Genomic DNA, 26,655 nt, shown 5'->3' on the forward strand with positions numbered 1-26,655 from the left:
CCTTATCTGTGAACTGCGCTTGGAAAGTGGAAGAGCGTTAGGTACGGATGGCAAAGGTCAGGCAGTCAGCAGCATTTGTAAGGTAACTGCTGTACGTTACTCAGCTCCATTACTTTCTGTTCTTATACACGGTGGCCTGTAGGATGGTGTCTTCTCATCAGTCACGAGCAGAGAAAGCTGAGGAGGACAGAAAAAGATCATGTACCTTAAAACGCTTTCTTTGATCCTCTATTCTCTGGGTGTCCAGAGAAAATGTAAGCAAGAGTGACCACATTTTTGAAGTCTTACTTGAGGCTAGAATAATACACAGTGGGTTTCTAAGAGCTGAAAATCGTGATCGACATTTGGTATGCCAGACTACCTAGGAATTTCTGAAATGGCCATGTACACGAGTAACAAAACAGTTGGAATGTGTAGGGATGTGAACACAGTTTTACAGTCTGTCATCTAGACTTGCGGACTCCCCACGGTAGGTAGGAGAGCCCAAAGGGAACTGGGGAAATCAGCCACAAATAAGGTGGGTTGTAATCAAAGGTTTTTGCTTCTCTTCCTTCTTGGCCATTTGACTTCCTATTAGCATCTTAAAAATCTACTTTATTCTTGATGGTGAGGAACAAGTTTTGTCCTCTGGAGGAAGCATGGCACAGTGATTGAGGGCTTGGGTGCTGGCGTTGGGACTGGTGGGTTTAAACTTTAAACCCAGACCAAGCACTTATCGGCTGTGTGAGTTTGGACGAATAACCTACCTTTCTCAGTTTGAGTTTCATCCCTGGTAAAATGGAATTGACATACTAACTTTATAGGGTTGATGAGGATAAATGAGATAACTCAGGAAACTCGTTTTGCTGTCATGATGGTACATGGGAAATACTGAGAGTCCTCTTGCCATTATTATTATTATGTTAAAGTTATGAGTATGTGAAGCTGTACAGACCTTATAAAAGGTTCAGTTTTCTCCCATGATCTTATTACTACCATCATGCTCTTGTGATATTTTATGATAGTCTTTAAAGCACCCATTCTAGTTAATTCTTTGAGTATATTTTACACTATTTGATGGTAGTTATAACTGTGTACATTTGAATAAAATCATTTCTAACCATAAAATTTCTCCATTGCACAAAATGTCATTCTAGAACTTTCAAACATATTCTATTCTGAGAATATTTGACACAGTATGTCCGCTTTCATTGTGACTTACCCTCCTACCTAGAATCGAATTTCTTGATTATTATTTTAGCAAGCATTCCTTTACGTTTTTTTTTTTAAGGTTTGTGTTATTGGCATACCTACCTCATATTTGAGGATTAGGAGAAACTTGGAAAGGTCATCCAGCCAATTCATCTAATTTCAGAAAGGACCACTATTAAGCCACCCTATCAGATGAAAAACTGTTTGTAGAATCAGAGAAGGAATTCCATAACTTCCCTTAGTAAGCCGTTACAGGGAATGACAAGCCTGTCATTTGTGGTACAGTGGAAGCCACAGCGGGGCACACGCGCACTGTATTACAAACAAGGCAGAGAAAGGGTGGCATTTGTTAGCCCTAAATTTTTCTATGCATTTCATCTTAGTTTGAACTGCTTTTAAGTGTTATAAATATAGTCATAAAAAGCATTAGAAAACCTCCCTTGTGTTTCTTATGTTGTTGTACCATTGGCTATGATATAGAGACCAATTTCCAAGGTATTATTTACCTTTATTTCTGTTATTTGCTACACTGGAAGCTGTATAATATAGTAAAAGATTTGTGGCCTTAAAAAAAAATTAATGCTCCCTTTTATTAAGCTCAAAAATGCCATCGCTCCTTCCCACCTGTAATTCTACTGTGCTGGACCCCTGACCTGGTCAAAAGTACAGGTTTAGATACCCGCAGAGTCAAATCTCAGCTTTGTCACTAACCAGCCATATGATTGGGGCGCAGGTTATTTCTCCTCTGTATGCACCAGTTTCCTCATCTGTAAAATTAGGGTAAGAATAGCTGCTTTACAGAGTTGTTGAAATAATTAAATGAGATACTGTATTTAAATTGCTTGGCACTCAGTAATTGGTAGGTGTTGTTAGAAATGTTACAGTAGGCACTCTTTGTTTTACAAAACAGATTCTCGTCATTTAATTTTAGTTTGGCCAGACTAGTCTCCCTGTGCCTCAGTTTCCTTATTATTAAAGGGGTTGACAATGGTGTTCACCCAGAGTTCCTGAAATGACTAGGTTAGTTAATACACAGAGTACCTGAACGTAGTAAGTGCTAAATAAATATTTAACGATGGAGAGTTGCTACCTCTTAGAGTTGTTGTAAGGATTAAATGAGTTCATCTTCCTCTGTCTTAAAAGGGTAATTCTTTTCTGAAAATAAACCTGACTTCGCTTTTGTCAGAAGCATAATTACCATTAATTTCCGTAGGTGGGTAAAAATGTGCTGTGTTCCAAACTGAGCTCCAAAATTGACAGACATTTTGCTAAAACAATACCAAATTTCAATAAAATGACTGCACTTTCTTGTACAGGTACAGCCGCAGTTAACAGTAGCTATCACAGTGCAACCTAGCAGGGAATTGTCTCTTCATAATCACCAGGATGGCTATTACCTCTTTCCCTAAGCTCTTGTGGCTATTACCCAGTATACACTGAAGACAAAAGCTCATGAACCACATACATGTGATCCTCAGTGTTTATGTTACTAAGTCTTTAATGCAGGAAGAAAACAAAACAGGAAGAATCAGTGACAACAATTCTAACATGGCACTCATCCAGCAGATTGCCATCATAGAAGTCACGATGCTACTGCCAAGAACTGGTAAACTGCAAGGGCTTCGAGAAGAGAAGCAACTCCTGTGGTCTATACATCCATGCAGATGGTGGAGCTCAGCTGCTCCTGGAGCAGTCCACGTGGGGCTTACAAGCACAAATGCTTCCTAAGGCGAACTTTATGACACTCCTCACAAAGTCCAGTTCTCCTCACCTAAGGGGTACATCTTGGGGTGCCACTGTGACTCATGTAGTGTGTTAGAAAACTCACTAAATGTCAGCGTCATTATTCAGGGAAGACTTGGAAAATGATGAGCAAGTCGAAATTTTCCTTGAAAAAGAACCTTCAGAATGAGACTCTAGACTATTTGGTTTTCTTTCCTTCGTTGTAGTATTTTGGTTACTTGGTTACTAAATTTATGAACTTTTAAAACCCATGCAGCATGAATTTGTAATTCCTGCCCCACATGAGGCTTATGTAAGTACGCTTTTTGGTCATTAGTGGTATGTTTGATAACAGAATATTAGAATGGCACAAAAGCTGTTATACAATATTGGATGCTTTTTTTTGATTCCAGAAAAAATTCAACTTGGTCATGTAAAATGTAGATGATGCTATTGTGAGTCAAAGTACATTAATATTTACCTGAAAATTGATGCATAGAGGTACCCTGGGGGCAGATAATTTTGCTGAGCCCCCTCAGCTTCTTGACAGAACGAGGTGAGGGCACATCTAAGTCGGTAAACTGTTCTACTCTCAGCAAGTCTAAATGCTTAATCAGTTAATGTTGCTTTTAACCAACACAGAGGCAATCATGCAACCTCATCCTCAAAGCTCTGTACCGTCCACCTGGCTGATCTGAGGTGTGGTTAGAATTCGACAGAGGGATATCTTAGGATGATATCTTAAAGCCATTTATTGGGCCCATGTTTTGGTGGCAAATCTTGTTACATATGGAACCTAACTATTCAAGGATCAACACTGCCTTCTTATGAATAGAGTCACTTTTACACCCAAATTTTGCTGACTCAGGATTCCGTCACATCAGGCAGGACCACAGACCCCTCAAGGACTTTTGGAAGTTCTAGGGGTTCCTCACTGATTCACCAACAAGCTTAATTCTTGGGTGCAGCTCACTCCCCGCAGGCTTCTGTTGGGCTCCACTGTTGTAGCTGCCGCTGTTCCTGTAGGAGAACGCTGCCCTGCTTAGATGGTCCCAAACCGTGAAACTCCTAAGTTGCCGAAATAGTGCTGTGTTCACAGAGCACAGGATCCCTGCCTCTCCTCTCACAGGGGCTGGTCCATAGGGCCGGGGTCGGGACCCACTACCACAGCATCTCTCATTGAGCTCAGCTCTCCTGTCTCTTCCCCCAGCATACAAGCCCACAATCTCTGCAGAAAACTTCCCCCACACAAGCCCCCTTTTCAAAATGTCTGTCAACCCCTGCAAAGATGCCTGGGTAGTTGGCAGTCTCTCCTCGTCTGGCAGTATCATCTTCAGTTGAGTCGTGATCTCCCAGCTTCACATATATATGGTTGCTAATATTCTATCAACAACCCCTTAAAGGTATTATGACTCCCATTTTACAGGAAAAGGAATTGAGCAATAGGAATATTAAGAAATTTGTCTAAATTCACTGAGCCTAAATGTGATACATTATATACATTAGATTTAAAAAAATACTATTTTCCAGTTGCTCAGAGTACTTTATGAACCTTATTTCATACTTTCCATAAGATAGTTCAGGTATTATCTTTATTTATGGATGCCTCTGTGGTATAGAATGGGTAAGGGATTTGTACCTAATTCAGATGGTAAGATCCTGCTCAGTATGTTATCTTTAAGGCCTTTCTTCTCTGTAACCTCATATATCTTAGATTTTGCTCTTTTGGAGAATGGTGCCTCAAGGTATTTCTTTTCCAGTAGGCTTTACTGCTTATGGTTGAAGATAATATTTTAGACATTACAAAACAAAACTTAACGTCAGCTCTGTATTAGCCAGGACTCTTGTCCAGAAATGACAGAAACCTACTAGCTTGGGCAAAAAGAGGAATTTATTGGCTCATCTAATCATTCAGGGAGAAGCATAGGGGTGCAGCAAGCTTCAGGGCCGCAAACAAAGCTAGGATTCTCCATCGCTTCCTCTCTGTGTTTTGACGTCATTCTCCACGTAGCTGGAGAACTAGCAACCAGCGGCACTCAGGTCCAGGGGAAGGGCTTCCCCTGTCTCCAGAGATCCAGCTCTGAGAGTCTTGGGGAAACACTCAGACTGGCCTGCCCGACAAGTCATAGGTCTGTCTCCGTGGCCAGTGGTGTGGGGTGTTATGATGTTATGACTGACTGGAAACTTCTGGAGTCAGGGGAAGACCCATTCTCCAAGATAAGTGAGTTGCTAGTCACAGAATAAAGTAGAATGCCAGGCAGACAAAACAAATGTCTGCTAAACATGCTTTAATCTGTTTTGGAATAAAGTGAGATATAAATAAATGAGTGTTATTGATGTATTATTGTAAAGTGTGATCTTCATGAAAAGGTTTAACTACTTAATTATTAATATACCACCAGAACACACAAGTGAAGTTCATATAGCCAGCTGTCACTTATCTTCAAACTTACGTGAGTACTCTAACACTCATTTATTGAAAATACCTTTCCCTAATCCAGTTTTCCAAATACTTCCCCTAGGTTATTTTTACCCTTCCTTATAGTGAAGATGCATCTGAAAACAGGAAAAGATCAGTAGCCTAAACAGGGATGGTTAAACAAAGTATGGTATTGTTTAGGTATTATTTCCCTTTTATGTCTAGCTGATTAATAGGATATTTTAGAGTTATTTTAACCTAACCACCCCCTTTATACAGAAAAAGAAGAGGAAGGAGGGGGAGAGAGAGGGGGTAAGAGGAGGAGGAGGGGCTGTGACAGAGGTCTTTTTTTTTATTTTTATTTTTTGCGGTACGCGGGCCTCTCACTGTCGTGGCCTCTCCCGTTGCGGAGCACAGGCTCCGGACGCGCAGGCTCAGCGGCCATGGCTCACGGGCCCAACCGCTCCGCGGCAAGTGGGATCTTCCCGGACCGGGGCACGAACCCATATCCCCTGCATCAGCAGGTGGACTCTCAACCACTGCGCCACCAGGGAAGCCCAACAGAGGTCTTTTGATTGCATGGTTGTCCTACTCAAGACAAACTCAAGAGAAGACAGACTTATTTGAAATGTAGAGGTTTCCTTAAAATCCAAAGACAGGAGTCAAACTTCAGCCTTCAAGAATGGAGGCAATAAAGACTCTGATTTTAAACTCTGACATGTAAAGAACTCGGGAATCTCTACTCCCATCCCTCCAACTTAGAAAAAGCCAGTCAAATTGAGAGTCAATGACTTTTCTTGGACCCGGAGAGAAACCACAACCCCAAAATCTGGACAGACACGTGCATCCAGAGAGTCGGTCGAGATCTGCCTGCCTGGAGCAGAGACCTTTGGGGCCGTAAACTGGTGGGGACACTAAAGTGGTTATTTTGTAGAACTACTGAAGTCTGAGTGTGAACCAATAGGAGAGTGAGAAACTCCTGAGGGCCGCAGTCTTACGGGAGCCCCCCACTTGCGTGGGCTTTTACTTCCAGAAACCGTGTTGTCATGAAGCGAAGATGCGAGAAAAACCCCTCATGACCCCAGCAGGAGCCGGTGAAGTGTAATCATGTGTAAAACTCCAGAGCCTTCTCCGTAAGACCTACTCTGCAGGAAAAAGGACGTTGCTAGCGCCTTATCCCAGCTGGGGCAAGGGCATTCCTCCCACTCCATCCCGCCTAGTGCTTTTTTTCTCACCTAAAGTGGGGAGGGGGACATCGTCAACAGGGGTCGGGGTTTTAAGGAAATATTGAACAGATTGGAAACTCTGTAGCCAGCGAATGGAATAAGAAGTAGGGGTGGGAGATCAAAGCCCAGGGATGCAGGACCACTTAACAGACTGACATTTAATCAGAAGATTATAAAATTCTCCTTCCCCAACACGTGGCCAGCACACTAACAGGGCTCCAATATAATGACAAGATTACAGTTGAAAGAGTCACAAGACACAGACTCTCTGAGGAGGGCTACTCAGGGAAGCCCAAAGTCGAGGCGGGGAGACAAAAGCAGGGATGCTAGAGGGATCTGAAGCCTCTGGCACTTCCAGCAACCATTACATGTACCCCAACCCTTAGATTAGCAAACATCCTCACACTAAAGGCCTATTTACCTCAGTTCCTGCTACTTGATACGTCATGTCTGGATTTCAGCCAAAAATTACAAGGGAGGCCAAAAGGCAAGACAAAAAATTGCCTTTTTTGTTTTTAATGATGTCTTATTTTATTTTTTAAATTTTCTTTTATTTATTTATTTTTTGTCTGTGCCATGTGGGCATGTGGGATCTTAGTTCCCTGACCAAGGATCGAACCCAGTCCCCCTGCATTGGGAGCACAGAGTCTTACCCACTGGACCACCAGGGAAGTCCCGAAAAAACATAGTCTTAATCATCAGAACCAGAGTCAGAGATGCACAGATGTTGGAATGATCAAACAAGGAATTTAAAATAACTATGATTAATATATTAAAGGCCCTAAAGAAAAAAATAGATGACAGGCAAGAACAGATGGGTGATGTAAGTGGAGAGATGGAAACTCTGAAAGAATCTAGCAAAGAATTTTGCTAGAAATCAAAACACTGTAACAAACATGAAGAGTGCATTCAATGGGCTCATCTGTAGATTTGACACAGCCAAGAAAAAGGATCAGTGAGCTTGGAAATAGGCCATTAGACACTTCACAAACTGAAATTGAAGATAAAAAAAGAATGAAGAAATAAAACAGAACATCCAAGGACTGTGGACCAATTTCAAAAGATGAAACATACAAGTCATCGGAATACTGGAAGAAGAGAGAGAAGAATTATTTCAAGTAATAATGCCTGAGGGCTATCCAAAATTAATGACAAAAGCCAAATCACAGATCTGGGAAGCTTAGACAACACCAAAGAGGAGGAATACCAAAAACTAAAAGAAAAACCCACACGTTACCGTATCATATTCAAACTGCAGAAAACCGAAGAGAAAAAGAATGGAGGCACCTCTCACATATGAACCAGAAAATTTCAGTCATGACAGTTCTGCTTTTCTCTGCACCATTCTAGACTTTATGATTGTTTTCCGTGAAGACCATCAAGGGCCTTTCTAGCTCCAGTTTTATCTCATTATTTTACAGCTCTAGTTCTTCCTTTAACACTTCCTAGTTTCTTGTTTCCCAATTTCAAATTCTTGACAGAATTATGATTGGCCTGTTCATCTTTTGGAGGCAGTAGAAGTCACTGAAGGAAGTCTCTGGGTGGGTTTCCCAGAATCGGTTGCCCACCTCAATCTGTGTTTCAGAGGGTGGAATAACGTATAAATGTGGTTCCTTCTTACTCAGCAAGGACAGTTTGTAAGGCACTGTTTCTTGGTGCTTGTGGGTGGAGTAGGCAATGATGTATACTTCCACTATAGAACAAATTACTAGGTGGATAAAGGAGTTTCAGAGGGGTGAGGTGATTTGCTGAATCAGCCAGTATGACTCAAGACTCAAACCTACCTCTTACTAACTCTTTACTCAGTGATCTATTACATGGATTAGAAGCAAGCGATTAAGAAAAATATATTGCCTATTGACCATAATCTTTTAAATTATTCCTGCTCTTCCTTAGAATGTTATCAGTCTTTTTAATTCTAGAAATGTCATTATTTACTAACAATCTGCTGCAATACTACATCTTTATTTAGGATAAACATCTAAGAAGTCACACCACCTCTTTTTAAGACCAGTGCCGTTGCCGGTTCCAGAAATTTTCGTCCCACTAGCTCCAGTCACTTGGGGCCCTTGGCATACTAGAGGACACAGACACCATTTTACTCAGTGACTCTCAGAACATCTTATTGCCCCTGTGGTATCTATCATACACCCTCATTGTTGTTATGATTTGAATCGTGTCCTCCTAAAAAGGTATTTGGAAGGCCTAACCCCCAGCATCTCAGAATGTGATCTTATTTGGAAATAAGATTGTTGCAGGCGTGATTAGCCAAGAGGAGGTCATGTTGGAGGTGGATGGGCCCCAATCCAATGTGACTGGTCCTCCTAGGAAGACAGTCACGTGGAGGCAGAGACACACAGGGCGAATGCTGTGTGACGAGAAAGGCAGAGACTGGAGAGACGCAGCTGCGAGCCAAAGGATGCCAGAGATCCCCGGGAAGCCACCGGAAGCTAGAAGAGGCAAGGAAGGATCCTCCTATGTGTTCCAGAAGCAGAAGGAGCCTGAGTCCTGCTGACACCTTGATTTCAGACTCAGCCTCCAGACCTGAGACATTACATTTCTGTTGTTTTAAGCCACCGAGTTTGTGGTACTTTATTAAGGCAGCCCCAGCAAACTGATATAATCGTCAACTGCTGTCCGAGCCTAACACAAAGAGGGAAAGTTCTGCAAAGCTTTTACTGCACTCCCCCTCCACCTCAGCTAAGAATATAGTCTTCACCTTCCAAGTCTGCCTTCCCTCAGTACAATGAAAATGCATAAAAGGAAAGGAACACAAAAGATTCCTAGTGTTTCTCTTGTCAAGATACCTTGCTTCGGTTTACGTTCCACAGTTTCTACCATATCTTGCCATTGAACTCGGTATCCAGCTTTGACTATCCCAGAGGACCTAGAGTGTACAAGTCTGTGAGGCGGGCTTCCTGTAAGAGGGAGCGGGGATATTACAGAGGCATCCTAAAACACTTAGCCATGAGCAACGGTAAAGCGATCACGAAATGTCTGGCTGCTCCAGGGTATTCTGCCTGGAGGAGAGAATGTGTGAAACCCCCCGGGAAGTGTGGGAGGTCTGGAGTATATAAAAGCGCTGTGCTCTTATAAACTCACTCTGGTTCTATTCAAATTTTTATCATGTGCATTAAGCTTCTAGCATCATGCCCTATCATATGGTATTTGCAATATGAATTTTTAGCTCAAAATAATTTCACCTGAATAATCTGCTGAAAAATTGTACTGGGTATTTGCATCTCAGAACAACAACAAAAGTTAGTTCACTGTATGTGGTTTGCGTACTTCCCAATATTTATGAAGTGTACCCAATTAAACTTGTATGCTGTTTATGCTGCCTTTTTACACCGTTCTCTACTTAAATAGCTCTTGATTAGTGAACGAATCCTAATCAGGGTGGCAGGAAAAATGCCATCGGTATATCATACATCATTGTATTTGTAGGAAGTAGGCTAATATGGCGCAAAATAACAAGTGCTGTTGTTCAGTGGCCCAGAGTAGATGCACAATAAATATTAATTGAATGAATGGATGAGTGAACAGCTTCTGAGCAAAGCTCATACGTAGCCACAGGGACAAAGAGACATAGCTACATATTGAACAGTCCTTACAAAGAATGGCACATGAAAGGGCATGAATACGTTGAATTAATCCAATTCTCCGGAGCACCCTAAAATTGCATTTATTGGGATACCTACAATTTTGTAAGACAAAATGTGGTTGAATGTCTCTTAGCTCAAGGCATAACCCCGGAAATGCAGAAACAGGCCTATAAATGCCTGTGCACGTTATGAATGTGCTGCCGTTCAGATTACGTGTCCAAAGGAGGTGGGGTGGAGTATTAACCTTGATCATTCTAGGGCTAGGGTAGCCTTTTCCCAGGTCTTGTGCACATTCATTCCTGTGCATCCCTAAACCTGTGGACCCCAAATCAGCATGTGGTGTGATTCAGTAACAGAAAAAAGGAAGTAGAACTTAGATTCCTATTTGACTTAGCCAACAACATAGGCAAATAACCCCCCTTGGAGACCAGAGAGAGAATGAAGGGTCTGTCAGTTAAATCCTAGGATTTCTCTTCTGGTCTTTGCTCACCGAAAAAACATGCATTAACTGATCATTTTAGCAACTTTATTTCATGCCTTCCACCCACTCCTGCCATGACCTCCAGGTAGGATTCAACTTGTTTAAAGCTATGAGGAGTTCATCTACCTATTATTTGTCTTCAAGCATTTAGAAACTCTAATCCACTAAGATTAATCTCGTTTGGGGGAATTCCCTGGTGGTCCAGTGGTTAGGACACTGCACTTTTCACTGCTGAGGGCGCAGGTTCAATCCCTGGTCAGGGAACTAAGATCCCGTAAGCTGCGCAGCACCGCCAAAAATAAAATAAAATAAAATACGAAAAAAGAGGACTTCCCTGGTGGTGCAGTGGTTAAGAATCCACCTGCCAATGCAGGGGACACAGGTTTGAGCCCTGGTCCGGGAAGATCCCACATGCCGCAGAGCAACTAAGCCTGTGAGCCACAACTACTGAGCCCACGTGCCACAACTACTGAAGCCCGCGCACCTACAGCCCGTGCTCTGCAACAAGAGAAACCACCGCAATGAGAAGCCTGTGCACCACAATGAAGAGTAGCCCCTGCTCGCTGCAACTAGAGAAAGCCCACGCGCAGCAACGAAGACCCAACCCAGCCAAAAATAAATAAATTAAAAAAAAAAAAAAAGAGATTGATCTCTTTTTAACAGAGAAGTTTTTTTAGAATCCCAGTTAGGAACTATGCGTGGGTAATAGGCTTCCTAGAATCTCTCTTCTCATCTTGGAAAATATCGGGGGTTGCAAGGGTTTTTCATATTAATATTTAATTGACAATATTTGATGTATCATTCTTAAACTTGATCTCAGAATCTTCAAAGTATTAAATTATGTGTGTTAACAGGAGGCCCGTATACCTCTTTCCTCATAAACAAGTCTATGGACCTCAGCTTGGGAACACAAAGTAGTTGTTCATTTAGAAAAATAAGAACTTGGGCTTCCCTGGTGGCGCAGTGATTGAGAGTCCACCTGCCGATGCAGGGGACACGGGTTCGTGCCCCGGTCCGGGAAGATCCCACATGCTGCGGAACGGCTGGGCCCGTGAGCCATGGCCGCTGAGCCTGCGCGTCCGGAGCCTGTGCTGCGCAATGGAAGAGGCCACAACAGTGAGAGGCCCGCGCACCGCAAAAAAAAGAAACAAAAAAAACCCCTAAAACTCATTGGTCTTTTCTGCAGGGCACATTTATTAGGTCATCGATTAGAAGCTTCTCTGAATATGAAGATTATTACTATGTAAGTTGTTGGGGATGCTTTTGGACTGGGTTGATGTGGAAGGCAGTAGTCAGCAGGTGCGGGACCAGACAAAGGGTGCAGGGTGGGCACTGGGGAGAGATGGGGGAAGGTGACAGATAAGGAGAGTAAAGCAAGTTAAAGATGCAGTAGTTTTAATAGTCTAAAGAGTCCAGCCTCTGCAGTCACACTGCCTGAGTTTCAACACCAGTTTTCCCTCTTCCTGGCAGTGTGATGTTGGGCAGACATTTGGTGGATCACTTTCTTCCTCTGTAAAATGGGGATAAAAACAGTACCTTCGGGGCTTCCCTGGTGGCGCAGTGGCTGAGAGTCCGCCTGCCGATGCAGGGGATACGGGTTCGTGCCCCGGTCCGGGAAGATCCCACATGCCGCGGAGCGGCTGGGCCCGTGAGCCATGGCCGCTGAGCCTGCGCGTCCGGAGCCTGTGCTCCGCAACGGGAGAGGCCACAACAGTGAGAGGCCCGCGTACCAAAAACAAACAAACAAACAAACAAAAAAACCCAGTACCTTCCTCATAGGGTTGTTGTTGTGAGGATTAAATGAGTTATTGTATATAAAGGGCTTAGAAGAGTATCTAGAACATATAAATACTTGCTTCTGTTGTCACCAATTATTATTATCCTATACATGAGACTCTCCCAAGATTCAAGTTACTTGAGTAGGACTTTGAAATACCTTTTAGGATATTCTTCTAAATGACTTTTGATTATCCTAATAATGGTTCTATCTGAGATTAAGAGTGTTGTCCAAGCAGAATGGTACGGCAATGGCTTAATTTTATAATAGAGGAAAGATGGGCCTGTTCAGCTTGTGGGCCTACTTCCCGCAACACTCACCTTGAGTGAATCCAAGAAATCAGCTATCGCTTGCTATATGCTGTTTATCCCAGGACGTACCCGCTATGAGATCTCAAAAGCCTCGACCATTATTATGGCTCATTTTTTTAGTTACAATCATTGTGAGTCTTTTTGTTTGTTTCTTTGAGAGTGTGAGACACAATTTGTGGATTACTTCCTTTATCAATTCAGACAGGGCTTCCTTGGAAAACAGCATCCATTAACTCAACTTTCCTCACTTTGGGGTCCACAATATACCTGATCTATTTCTATTTCCCTATTCTCTATTCCCCACCAACACACACACACACGCACACACACACACACACCCCTGAAGACCTTGTGCTTTATTTTCTCCTTTCCCTTGACTATGCACCCAGAACTAGAGGGAGAGAAAGTCTAAGAAGCATCATATTTGATTGAACTGACTCCAGCCTTTTTGCCATAGAGTTTCTTGTTTTTTGTTTGCTCTTGTTTTTATGGCCTAGACTCCAGAGAGAACTGGAAGAGAAAAATAAATGTAAACTCAAGAGAGACTCTTTGTAAGATTAGGGAGATTGATTATATATGGATGCATTCCATTTGTTTTCATTTTTGTAAAATAGAGTCTTGGCTCTGATTATGAGTTACATATATTCATTGTAAAACATTTGGAAAATAAAGAAAGGAATGTAAAATATACAAATCACATGCAATCCTCCTACTCAGCTATAAGTACTAACATCTCTGTATAGAGCCCACTAGGCCTTTTCTTATAAATACATACACATACATATACTTTTTTTTTTTTTTTTTTGCGGTACGCGGGCCTCTCACTGTTGTGGCCTCTCCCATTGCGGAGCACAGGCTCCGGACGCGCAGGCTCAGCGGCCATGGCTCACGGGCCCAGCCGCTCCGCGGCATGGGGGATCTTCCCGGACCGGGGCACGAACCCGTGTCCCCTGCATCGGCAGGTGGACTCTCAACAACTGCGCCACCAGGGAAGCCCCATACATATACTTTTTATTAAACAAAATTTGGGTCACAGTGTTTACGTTTTATAAGCAGTTTCAGTTTTCATATAGTAAACATAACCAAAAATAAATTTCAGGAAAGGAAAGAAAAACGATCCTTCCCTTAGGCTCCTCTTCCCTAATTTTATCAATTTCCTTTTCCTGTTCCTTTGCACTTCACCCTTCATTTTTTTTTTTTTTTTTTTTTTTGCGGTACGTGGGCCTCTCACTGTTGTGGCCTCCCCCATTGAGGAGCACAGGCTCCGGACATGCAGGCTCAGCGGCCATGGCTCACGGGCCCAGCCGCTCCGCGGCACGTGGGATCTTCCCGGACCGGGGCGCGAACCCGTGTCCCCTGCATCGGCAGGCGGACTCTCAACCACTGCGCCACCAGGGAAGCCCTGCCCTTCATTTATTTCCATCCAGTTCTGGTTGCAGCTGGCTCCTTGTTTTCTGTGTCTTGTAGACCATGTAGACTGTAGACCACAGTTTTTGACAAGTTACTAAAATTTCCAAATGCTACACTTGATAAGCATGAAGAAATTATTGCAAGATCAAGGACTGAGAATTAATATTATTATAACCAACAAGCAGTTATTAACTATAACACATTACGTACACTGTCAGCTGCTGGCCACGCTTGTCCAAATACCGGAATTTGGCACCTTATGGGCAGGAGACAGATTCTTGTTGAGATGGAAGCTTAAGTTTCAAATGGGATCTTTTTTCTCAAGAGAATTCTGCTTGTTTTTGGTCTTTCTATTACTTGGTTTCTCCCTGGGTTTTGTCTTGGAATGGCATCAGTAAGTTTCTGCCTGACATATCTAGTCTCTGGTGATAAAAATCGAAATAGTAGTTACCTGTGTGTGTGTGTGTGTGTGTGTGTGTGTGTGTGTGTGTGTGTGTGTGTGCTGTTTTGACTGGACACAGAGTGGTGCATCTGGGTGGTAGTTACATAGATGTACACGTATGTCAAGTATATTTGTGTACTTTACTGTTTGATGTTACGTCTCAATTAAAAAAAAAATACTGCTAGAGTCACCCTCTTGCCAGGCTGTCATTGGTTTAGGCTGGAGATCTAGTCAAGATGTAGTAAATTCCAGAGACTTATAGACCAGCCGTTGTCTTAGCTATAGAGACCTCTGCCTTTTTACTTCCTGGACTGTTCCACAAAACAGCAATACCCAGAGACGCTCCCCGCCCCATAAAGGGAGTTAGTTGTGTGGTCAAATAAGTTTAGGAAATGCTGCCCCCTGGGAAGGATTCACGATGCACATTGAAATGTTAAAGGCCCTAAAGTCCTACAGCAAAGAAACATGTTTATCCCAACTTGTCCTAAACCTACTTAACCATGAAATTCTTTTAATTAATACCAATTAATACCTCATTAGAATAATCAGCCCGTGTTTAGACAAAAGGCTGGTCAAGACCTGCCCATTAATACCCACCCCCTGGACCTCGCCACTTATCAGGGGCAGATGAAGTGCAGCCAGGTGCAGGGGGCAGCTCTGGGCACTGGGCTGCCTTGGCCCCTGTCGCCTGCAGCCTCCAGCCAGGGCAGAATCTTTCAGCCGCAGCCAGACCATCCCAGGGGATTCCAGCAGAGCCTTATGTCCCAGTGACAGTGGCCCATACGGCCAGAGGGGAGGTGGGCTGAGCAGAGGCCTTCACTCCTGCATTCCCACTTCCAGGGAAGCCCTGATTGCAAAGAGCGGGTGCTCTGGGAATTAAACCAAGGTGCTAGTTGTCCCTCCAGGACTCTGGCTCACTGAGAGTGAAGTGACCAAGCTTGAAGTGTCTCCCTCTGTTGTGAGGGCAGGTGCAGAGGCAGCTCTCCTGTTCAGCTGAGGCATAGGATGCTGACAACTGCTGTGTGGGTGCTGTGAGGACCAGTGTGACATGGGATGTGCTCTGGGCTGGCTCTTCAGGGCACTCAGGTCCACGTTCTCCCTCACCTGGTGCTGAGGAACAGCTGGGCATGTCTCACAGGTCCCCTTCCCTGGAGTGGGTGGGCTGGGTCCTGACATAGCTGGGTCCTCTGACACAGACAGCACTTGTGATTTACAGAGGAGGATATGCTGGCTGGTCAAGCCAAAAACAATGTACAATATTTAATAGCAACTCTTCTTCCTCCTCAATTCTCTCCCCAGCCCTCTCTCTCTCTTTTTTAAAAAAATTTATTTTATTTAATTATTTTTTATACAGTAGGTTCTTATTAGTCATCCATTTTATACCCATCATGTATACATGTCAATCCCAATCTCCCAATTCATCACACCACCACCTCCACCCACTTTCCCCCCTTGGTGTCCATACATTTGTTCTCTACATCTGTGTCTCTATTTCTGCCCTGCAAACCAGTTCATCTGTACCATTTTTCTAGGTTCCACATATATGTGTTAATATACGGTATTTGTTTTTCTCTTTCTGACTTCACTCTGTATGACAGACTCTAGGTCCATCCACGTCTCTACAAATGACCCAATTTCGTCCCTTTTTATGGCTGAGTTAATATTCCATTGTATACATGTACCACATCTTCTTTATCCATTCGTCTGTCAATGGGCATTTAGGTTGCTTCCATGACCTGGCTATTGTAAATTGTCCCAGCCCATTCTCTTAAAAATTTTTTTATTAGACTATTTTTTAGAGCAGTTTTAGGTTCACAACAAGATGAAGCAGAAGTATAGAGATTTCCCATACATGCCCTGTCCTCACACATGCAAATCTCCCCCACCAACATCCCCGCCAGAGTGGTGCATTTGTCACAAATGATGAACATGCACTGATACATCATTGTCCCCCGAAGTCCATAGTTTATATTAGGTCACTCTTAGTGTTGCACACTTTGGGGTTTGGGCAAATGTGTGATGATGTGTATAATACAGAGTAGTTTCATGGCCCTAAAAACCCTCCGTACTCTTGCCTCTTCAGCCTTCCCCCTCTCTTTGTAACAAATATTTTAGTAGATTCCAGACCTCACGTGCACAGGCTGGATTTATCGAAACCTGTGCTTCGCCACACACTCTCTGCATTGGTCCCTGCTGGATGCTCTTTTCCTTTAAGATTATAGTAGAAATATAAGGAACACTCTGCACCACCAGCCAGTCCAAGAACTGGAACAGCCAGTACCTCAACCTCTTCCGCCTCCATCTGAGGTAAACATGATTCTGCACTTGGTGTTCATTTTGTTTTTAGTTCTGGGACTTGATTTTTCCTATTCAACATTACATTCCTGAGCTTTGTTTATATTCTGCGAGCAGCTGTAGATAGTGAATGTCTCCATGGTAGAATTTTTCATTGTGTGATTACATCATACATTATCCTTCCTCTTCTCCCGTTGTCGGGCCTTTGGGCTGCTCCCACGTTTGCTCTGACAAACAGGTCTCCTGTCCGCACACCCAGGGGACCCTCCTGGGAGGAGAGCTGAGAATGGAATCTGGATCACGGGAATGCAGAATTTTAACTTGGCAAGAGTTCTGGTGATGCACATCTTCTCTGACATTTGCAATTATCAACATATTTTTTTTGGTCAGTCAAATGTGTGCAAAATTCCATCTCACCGTGAAACGTGTCCCTTAATGACAGTGAGCACAGAGGGCCTGTCTCCACGTCTGTTGGCCCCTCTACTCTCCGGGAAGCACCTGCTCCTGTCTTTTGCCCATCTTGCTGTTGGGTTGTTTTTGCTACCTGAACCCTAGGAATTCTTTGTAAATTCTGACACTTGTCTTTGGTTGGTTTTGGGTGCAGTGAGAATTATCTCCCAGTTTGCAGCTTGTCCTTTCACCTTCATTAAGTTATATTTTATTGTGTAAAAGTCCTTAATTGTAATGTAGTCAAATGTATCAATCTTTTCTTTTATATGGTCAAGGTGTGTGAGTGTGTTGTTTAGGAAATTCTTTCCTATCCCGAGGTCACATAGATATTCATGTGTATCTTCTTCTAAAGTTTTAAACTTTTGCTTTTGACATTTTGTTTCTGAATCCATTTGGAGATGCTTTTTGAGTGTCATAAAGGATCTAATTTTTTGTCCTGGGGTTTTCCTGCCTCCTTTATTGCATGTCTTTCTCCAAGGACCCATCATGCCACTTCTCTTATTTATCAAAGCCCATCTATGGGTGTGTATCCTTCTGGGTTCTGTATCCTGTTCAATTGTCCAGTGTGTCACCTCCTGGGCTGACACCACACTTCATCCCACCCCCTCCCCTTTTTTTTTTTTGGCTGCACTGCACAGCATGCGGGATCGTAGTTCTCCATCCAGGGATGGAAGCCATGCCCCTTGCAGCGCTAGTACCGAGTCCTAACCACTGGACTGCCAGGGAAGTCACCACACTTCACCCTTGATTGTAGGCTACCTTACAGATAGCCTTTCAACTGGTGGGTAAGCCCCACTGCCTTCTTTTTCTTCTTCAGGAGGGTTTGGATGGTTCTTTTTAAAAAGTTGAGCTGTAGCCTACACAGAGCTAAGTGCACAGACCCCAAGTACGCATTTCACTTACTCTTTACGTGTGCACTCGCTCCCGTCACCAGCGCTGCCGCACCAGCCGCCAGAAGCAGTGGACGAAGCCCCTTCGTGATGTGAGGGCTCTGCGGGTCAGGAGCCGGCCGGAACCTCTCCACGCGGCCTCTCCACGCGGCCCCTCCTCGGGATGGTTTGGGCTTCGTCACGGCATCTGGAGGCTGGGTTCCCCGCTGGAGCGTCCGTCCAGGCGGAAGTGCGCACAGTCTTTCCGTGGTCCTCTCTCTATGGATCGAGGGATCACAAAGGTCTGCTCACGTTCAAAGGGAGGGACTATCCACCTCGCACCTCAACAGGAGCCTCAAGTCCACGTTGTGAAAACCTTGTGGGAAGGGAGAAATTGACGCAGCCGTCTCTGTACAATACAACCGGCCACATCTGTGGAGCCGCCCCCCAGGTCAAGGTGTGAAATAGTTCCAGTGACCTGGTGGCTCCCTGGGCCCCTTCCAGTCCACGCCAAGCCCTGAAGGTAATTACTGCCCTGATCTCTATGACACAGACTAGTTCTGCCTCATCACCAATATTACCCGAGTACATAAATGGAAGCCTGCGGTGCGTGCTTTGGGGTCTGGCCTCTTGCGCTCCACGTCGTATCCTGAGAGACTGACCCGTATTGAGCGGTCAGTAGCTTGCCACTTTGCACCGCTGTGCAGTACTCTGGTTGTATGACATGCAGTTTGTCCGTCCCACTACGGACAGACAACGGTAGGTTTCCATTTAGATCATTATGAATATTCTCGTACAACTTTTTGATGTGCGTAGCCTCTCGTTTCTGTTGGGTATATACCAGGAGGGGCACGCTGGGCCATAGGATGTTTGCATGTTTAGCTTCCGTAGACACCGGCAAACAATTTTCCAAAGTGATTGTAGATTTTACTCATCAGCAGGAGGGCCATCTCGCCACAGCCTGCAATTTTTAGCCATTCGGGGCAGGGGGAGGGGTGCCTGGTGCCGTCTCACTCTGGCCTGTCCCTGGTGACTGATGGTCCTGAGCCCCTTTTCCTGTTGATTGGCCATTTAGGTAACTTTTCTAAAAGTGCTTTTTCAAGTCCTTCACTCATATATTTAAAACTGGGTTGTCAGACCTAAGCGTCCATCAACAGATGAATGGATAAAGAAGATGTGGTATATATCTAGAATGGAATACTACTCAGCCAGAAAAAAGAATGAAATTTTGCCATTTGCAGCAACATGGAGGGACTTGGAGTATATTATTATGCTAAGTGAAATAAGTCAGACAGAGAAAGACAAATACTGTGTTATCACTTATATATGGAATAAGCTATCATTTATATCTAAAAAATACAACAAACTAGTGAATATAGCAAAACAGAAACAGACTCACAGCTACAGAAAACAAACTAGTGGTTACCAGTGGGGTTAGGGAAGGGGGAGGGGCAAGATAGGGGTGGGGATTAAAAGGTACAAACTATCAGGTATAAAATAAGCTACAAGGATATATTGTACAACATGGGGAATATAGCCAATATTTTATAATAACTATAACTATTTTATAATAACTATTTCTTAGACTAAATACTTATGATAATAAATTCAGTTAGTCTGTTCTACTTCTTTTCTAATTTGAAGTCCAACTTATTCTTTTTTTTTTTCCCCAGCACTTACTTTTATTTAATTAATTTATTTTTTTAACATCTTTATTGGGGTATAATTGCTTTACAATGGTGTGTTAGTTTCTGCTTTATAACAAAGTGAATCAGTTATACATATGTCCCCATATCTCTTCCCTCTTGCGTCTCCCTCCCTCCCACCCTCCCTATCCCACCCCTCCAGGCGGTCACAAAGCACCTAGCCGATATCCCTGTGCTATGCGGCTGCTTCCCACTAGCTATCTACCTTACATTTGTTAGTGTGTATATGTCCATGACTCTCTCTCGCCCTGTCACAGCTCACCCTTCCCCCTCCCCACCAACTTATTCTTAACAGACTTGTTCAACATCTAATAGACTGATGAACTAAGCTATAATCTCATCTAAACCAATATTAGACATTTTCACTCAAATTGTTAAGTTTCACTACTCTTGGTTCTTGAGGTTATAATTGTTAAAATGATATCGTAATTGATTTTGGGAGAAGAAAAGAAATAAATAAAAATAAAGGGCAGGAATGTGATGATAAGGTATATTTATACCCTAATTGATTTTTTAGAGTTTATTTCATTACACAATTGCTTATAGACAGCCACACAATCTAAGAAGAAAATTTTTAAATGCTTTCTATAAATAATCTTTCACAATCTGTTCTATTTATTTTCTAGCCTCAAAACAATAATTATTGCTAGCAGATTTTTAAACCACCATTTTTGCTAGAGTGGCTAAAGGTTTAAGCATTGAAGCAGTTGCCACCTGACACTGGGTGTGCTGAAAAGAATTGGGCATCCTGGTCTGTGCTCCCCTCCTTCACTCTTTATCTCCACCTTCTCCTCTCATCCGGGTTTCCCGAAGGAACCTCCAACTCCCTGAGAAAAAGCAGCCAGCTCTGCTAACATCGGCCTAATCCTTCTAGGGCAAATGTGCTTATGTTCCAAATTTCAAACTTTTAAGGAAAGATACTTCTACTTTTAAATACTAACAAGTATTAGCAAGTAATTTTACTCTCAAAGAAGCATACCCTGTAGTGTGTCAGCCTCACTTTTAAGGACTATTTAGGGACTTCCCTGGTGGCGCAGTGGTTGAGAATCCGCCCGCCAATGCAGGGGACACGGGTTCGAGCCCTGGTCCGGGAAGATCCCACATGCCGTGGAGCAGCTAAGCCAGTGCGCCACAACTACTGAGCCCGCATACCATAACTACTGAAGCCCGCACGCCTAGAGCCCGTGCTCCACAACAAGAGAAGCCACTGCAATGAGAAGCCCGCGCACCGCAACGAAGAGTAGTCCCCGCTCGCCGCAACTAGAGAAAGCCCACGCGCAGCAACGAAGACCCAACGCGGCCAAGAATAAATTAATTAATTAAAAAAGAAGAATATAATCTCAAAAATAAAATAAAAGACTGTTTAAATTCAGCTCGTATTCCCAGCATTCAAAGATAGACTGCCTCATGTAACCATTCAAAGATAGACTGCCTCATGTAACCATAGAAATATGTTGATTCTGGGGCTTTTCCTCAGACCTATAGTCTGTGAAGGGAGGGCAAGTCCTCTGCATGTTTAAGGCACTCCATGGGTGCTGATCCAGCCACCTATGGAGAATCCTTTTTTTTTTTTTTAAATTTTTTGGCCACGCCACGTGGCATGTGGGATCTTAGTTCCCCAACCAGGGATCAAACCCACGCCCCCTGCATTGGAAGCACGGAGTCTTAACCACTGGGTCACCAGGGAAGTCCTGGAGATTCTTTTTTTAATGCTGATGATGGATCCACTCACGGAGTTGCCAATCAAGGTGCGGCAAGACGCGTTTCTATAAAGAATCCCACAGGTTACGTGAGTGAACACAGAGGGTTGAGAACTTCTGCCCAACACTGTAAAGCAACTATACTCCACTAAAAATTAATTAAAAGAAAAAAGAATTGATCAGAGAAAGGACAAAAATAGAAAGATCTGTTTCGGTTTGCCAATGAATAACAATTGTGTGGAGGAGGAGAGGCAAGTGTATTAACCAGGTTTAGAGTAATTATTAGTGAACGATAGAGGAAATCAGGTGAACAGAAGATCCTAAAAAAGGTTCACAGTGGTGTTTCAGTGACCTTAGTTCTTAACCCTGGCTGCTCTTTAGAACCTTCCAGAAATAAGCTTTTGAAAATTACCAAAGCCTGGGCCCTACTCCAGACCAAGTCAATCAGAATCTATAGGCTGGGGGGCTGATTTTCCCAGCTCCTGGGGCGACTTCAGCACGCCGCCAGCTTCAGCATCATTGCTGTATGACGCGCAAGAAGCCGTTTGAGTCACCTGCTCTCGTTGACATCACAAGAGGGGCACGTTTGCCTCCAGACCCTTGGAGGCCAGTCTTTAGAGGAAATGAATGCTTGGCACTGTCCTCTTGTTCCACATCTTAAACCTTTCACTCTTTTATTTATAAAAGCAGTGGCCACCTGCTTTCTTGCCATAATTTGTAGCAGTATATCGCTTAGAGCAAAAGCCAGAAAGTTATATAACTTCTAAGTTTGCAAGTTGAAATTTGGGGGGATGGAAGGTGGTATTTGTGGAATTGTGTGACCTGTTGCTTGGCAACTTTAAGAGAGTTCAGCTTCTGCATTCTGTGAACTGTCGGAAGTCACGGAGTTTGGTGAGGCGGGTCAATTAGTTCTTGCTACAAAAAGGAAATTAATTCTTCCTTACTCAGAGGGTTTGAAAAGTCGTCCTTCAGAGCAGGCCATGTCACACTTCTTCTGCTTGACTCCACAAATTCTTCTGCCCTTTAGCCCTCTTACTTCTCAAGAGTTTGATCTGATCCGACTGAAAGCTGGAGCATCTTGGCAGAATGAAACAAGGTGGTCAGATTCGTCTGTAACAACATATGTGGGCAGTTACCGGAAAAAGCAGCTGCATGATTCCACGTGCGGCCGACTTCAAGCAGGGCGGCACTGGCCTGAGTGTAACCAGCACGGTTCCTTTGTGATTCACCCCTGGCGATGTCACTCTAACTAGATGAGAATGCTGTTAGAAGGAGGAGGGTATTGTCAACCCTGAGACACTTTGTAGACTTCCGCGCTGTATATTTTCCTGGGTAAATGTCAGGGGGAGGAAGACCTAAATGTCAGTTACCAGCTGAAATTATGTTTGTATTCTCTATTTAGTACTCCTAAAATTATGCGCAACTACCTTTACTCTTTTTTTTTTTTTTTTCGATACGCGGGCCTCTCACTGTTGTGGCCTCTCCCGTTGCGGAGCACAGGCTCCGGATGCGCAGGCTCAGCGGCCATGGCTCACGGGCCCAGCCGCTCCGCGGCATGTGGGATCTTCCCGGACCGGGGCACGAACCCGTGTCTCCTGCATCAGTAGGTGGGCTCGCAACCACTGCGCCACCAGGGAAGCCCGTACCTTTACTCTTGAAAAGTTAAAATATGAGTATTCAGTTAAGATGTAGATATTCTGTCTTCTCTGCTCAGCAAAGAGGTGCTCCTGAGGATTTCACTTTGTTTCTTGTCTAGTTTTTCCACTTTGGGGAATTGAAAAATTCCCTCGGATCAGGAGGAACGTCGACTAGACCCTCCTCTGCCCTCCACCATGAATTGTCTCTGGATGAATTCAAGTGCTGGGGGCCCAAAAGACATATTCTGAGTGTTTACTATAAACCAAGCCCTATGACAGGCCTACAGAAAACATTAATTTCAGTTTCATAGGGTAACTGAAACCACAGAAATAAGTAACCAGCACAGGGGAAGGAGATTTTATCAGTGTCTGTGGCAGGGGGAGGGGTATTGTGTTTCTGGAAAGAGCTCTGTAAAGCAGCTTTCTTCTGAGCTGGTTTAGCAGGTGGGGAGAGAAGGGAGGGCTGCCTGGAGGAGAGAGTGCACAAAGGCAGCGAGCACTTAATCCCAGGTGTTATCTGAGAGCTGCAAGCAACTCAGTGAGTTTGAGACAGAAAGCATTAAGTGAGGATGTGGAAAAGCTGAGGATTCGAAATGCAGTATTTCCCTCTGTAGGTTGTCAAATGTCTTGTCCAAATTCTGGAAATCTATTTGAAAATCAATTGGATTATTGGCTCCAACTTGAGACGTGAGGAATAATTCAAATAATACCCTAACGAATACTAGTTATTTTGCCTTCCAGGGCTTTCCAAATTATCAAAACAATGCTTAAAGCCAAAATGCCTCAGAAGTACTTTGCAACTGGATGCCTCATCTGGTGTATTCCAGTGAACGACACAGTCACTGCATTTTTAATAGCTCTCGAGTATGTTGACACCTCAATTAACTTTGGAAGTCCCTTTGCTAATTCTGTGAATTTTGAGGCACCTCTAGGCCAGCAGGGGAATCTTCAAGGCAATGCTTGCTTCCCTATCTCAACCTTGGACTCCCTGAGGTATACAAACCCAGAAAATATGAAAACTGTGAGAGCTCTGACTGGGCCTTTCAGAAGAGTCCCAAATTCTTTGAAAAGCAATGATTTTCCCTTCTGCATTGGTACTTACAGAGACAAATCCCTGAATGAAAAAGCAGCAGCATGTTGGATCATGCTTCTGAAATGAAGAGGCGCTGTGCCAGACTCACTAAAAGGCCACGGGACAAATAGGGAGCATTAGTTTGTTACAGCAGCAATAGAAAAGTGCAGGCGGATGTCGGAGATATTGCAATTTGGTCTAATAAAGTGAGTAACCCAATGAAGCAAGTCACACAAATTTTTTGGTTTCCCAGTACATATAAAAGTTATGTATACACTATATTGTTAAGTGGGCAATAGCATTATGTCTAAAAAACAATGTTCATGCCTTAATTTAAAAATACTTGGTTGCTAAAAAAAATGCTAACCATCATCTGAGAACACAGCGTTGCCACAAACCTTCAATTTGTAAAACACACGGTATCTGCAAAGCACAATAAAGCCAAGTCCGATAAAACAAGGTATGCCTATAACACAGGTAGAGTGGAGAGCAGAAACATTTTCATAATAAAGGAAAGTAAAAATTGTTATAATAAAGGAAGGAGCACGATACAAAATTTTCATGAATCTTTAAAAGCAGGAAATATAAAAGAAAATTAGTACTTACCAGACCAAATTTTCACTTACCAGTGAAAACACTCAGAACGGTGGAGAAAGGTCGTGTTTGCAATCCCAGGCAGATTAATTAATTTGAGCCAGAGGCAATTTTTAAAATGAAAATTAAAAAAAAATGCCACTTTGCTAAAATATGTCAAGTTTTTAAGAATAAAGATAATCAAAGATGTGTCAGATCTCCACACAGAAAACTATAAGACATTAGTGAGAGAAAATAAAGACCTAAGTCAATGGAGAGATAAACCATGTTCATGGATCAGAAGACTAAATATGATAAAAATATTATTTCTCCCCAAATTGATTTATGCAATTCCAATAGGTGTTTTTGTGGAACTTGACAAGATGATTCAAGGCCAGGGAATAGCCAGGACATTCTCAAAAAAGAACAAAGTAAGAGGGTTGGTTCTACAGACAACAAAATTTACTATGAAGCCTCAGTAATTAAGGCAGGATGGTATTGTGGCACAAAGATAACAAACAGACCAATGGAAGGGAGTAAAGAGCCCAGAAGCAACCATGCATATATGGGCACTTATTTATGAGGAAGGTAGCAGAACCGTGGAGAAAGGTCGTGTTTGCGATCCCAGGTAGATTAATTCCAGATGAATTAGAGGCCTAAGTGTGAAAGGCAGAACAGCAAATCCATTAGATGACGACATAGAGAATATCTTGTTGATCTTGAGGTTGGCAAAGATTTCTTAAACAGACACAAAAAGCGCTAACCACAAACAAAAAGTGAAGTAAATGGGACTGTCTTAAAATTAAGTAGTTCTCTTTAACAAAACACACCCTTACGAGTATGAAAAGGCGAGCTATGGAGAGGAAGACAAGATTTTCAATTCAGTGACTGACCAAGGGCTCATAACTATGATACATATAAAAAATCTCCTACAGGGCTTCCCTGGTCGCGCGGTGGTTGGGAGTCCGCCTGCCGATGCAGGGGACACGGGTTCGTGCCCTGGTCTGGGAAGATCCCACGTGCTGCGGAGCGGCTGGGCCCGTGAGCCATGGCCGCTGAGCCTGCGCGTCTGGAGCCTGTGCTCCGCAAAGGGAGAGGCCACGACAGTGAGAGGCCAACGTACCGCAAAAAAAAAAAACTCCTACAAATTAGTAGGAAAAAGACAACCCACTAGAAAAATGGAACAGAGAATCCAAGCGACCAATAAACTTATCAAAAGGTCCTTAACCACATTAGTAATCAGGAAATGTAAATTAAAACCACAGTGAGCTTACTCATGTCATCTTCCAGAAAGGTGAAAATTAAAAACACCATGAATACTAAGTGCTGGTGAGAGTGTAGAACAATGAGGTCTCTCATGTACATCTGGTGGGAATGTGCATTGAATTGTTTTCTTTAGAAAAACTGTTTGGTCTTGTTTTCTAAAGTTGATGCTATAAATTTCTTAGGACTTAGCAGTTTTAAGTATATACCCAGCTGAAAGGCATTGTCACACGTGCACCAAGAGACATGTACAAGTATGTTCATAGCTGCATTTTTCATAATAGCCAAAAAACTGAAAAGAAGCCAAAGGTACGATATGTACTATTCATCTACAGCAGAATGCACAGACAGTGCTGTGATCATACGATGCTCGTGTAAATGAACAAACTATGGTTACACCTTGTAATGACACAAACATTATATTGAGCGTTTTGAGCCAGATGCAATACATATTGTATTATTCCATTTACGTAAAATTAAAAAAAAACACAGTCTAAGCCCAACTA

The 26,655-nt window shown here is 43.2% G+C and overlaps 1 long non-coding RNA gene across 1 annotated transcript in view; it reads right to left on the reverse strand.

Annotated features, from left to right (window-relative positions):
- Positions 1 to 86: 86 nt before the first annotated feature.
- The window catches only part of LOC132425801 (uncharacterized), a 47,874-nt gene continuing 21,305 nt past the window's right edge, over positions 87 to 26,655 (reverse strand). The window contains exon 3 of the long non-coding RNA XR_009519505.1: positions 87 to 177. This is a non-coding gene — a long non-coding RNA (uncharacterized lncRNA). The remainder of the gene's footprint in view (positions 178 to 26,655) is intronic.

Source organism: Delphinus delphis, chromosome 5 (genome assembly GCF_949987515.2).
Source record: "Delphinus delphis chromosome 5, mDelDel1.2, whole genome shotgun sequence".
Taxonomy (NCBI): domain Eukaryota; kingdom Metazoa; phylum Chordata; class Mammalia; order Artiodactyla; family Delphinidae; genus Delphinus; species Delphinus delphis.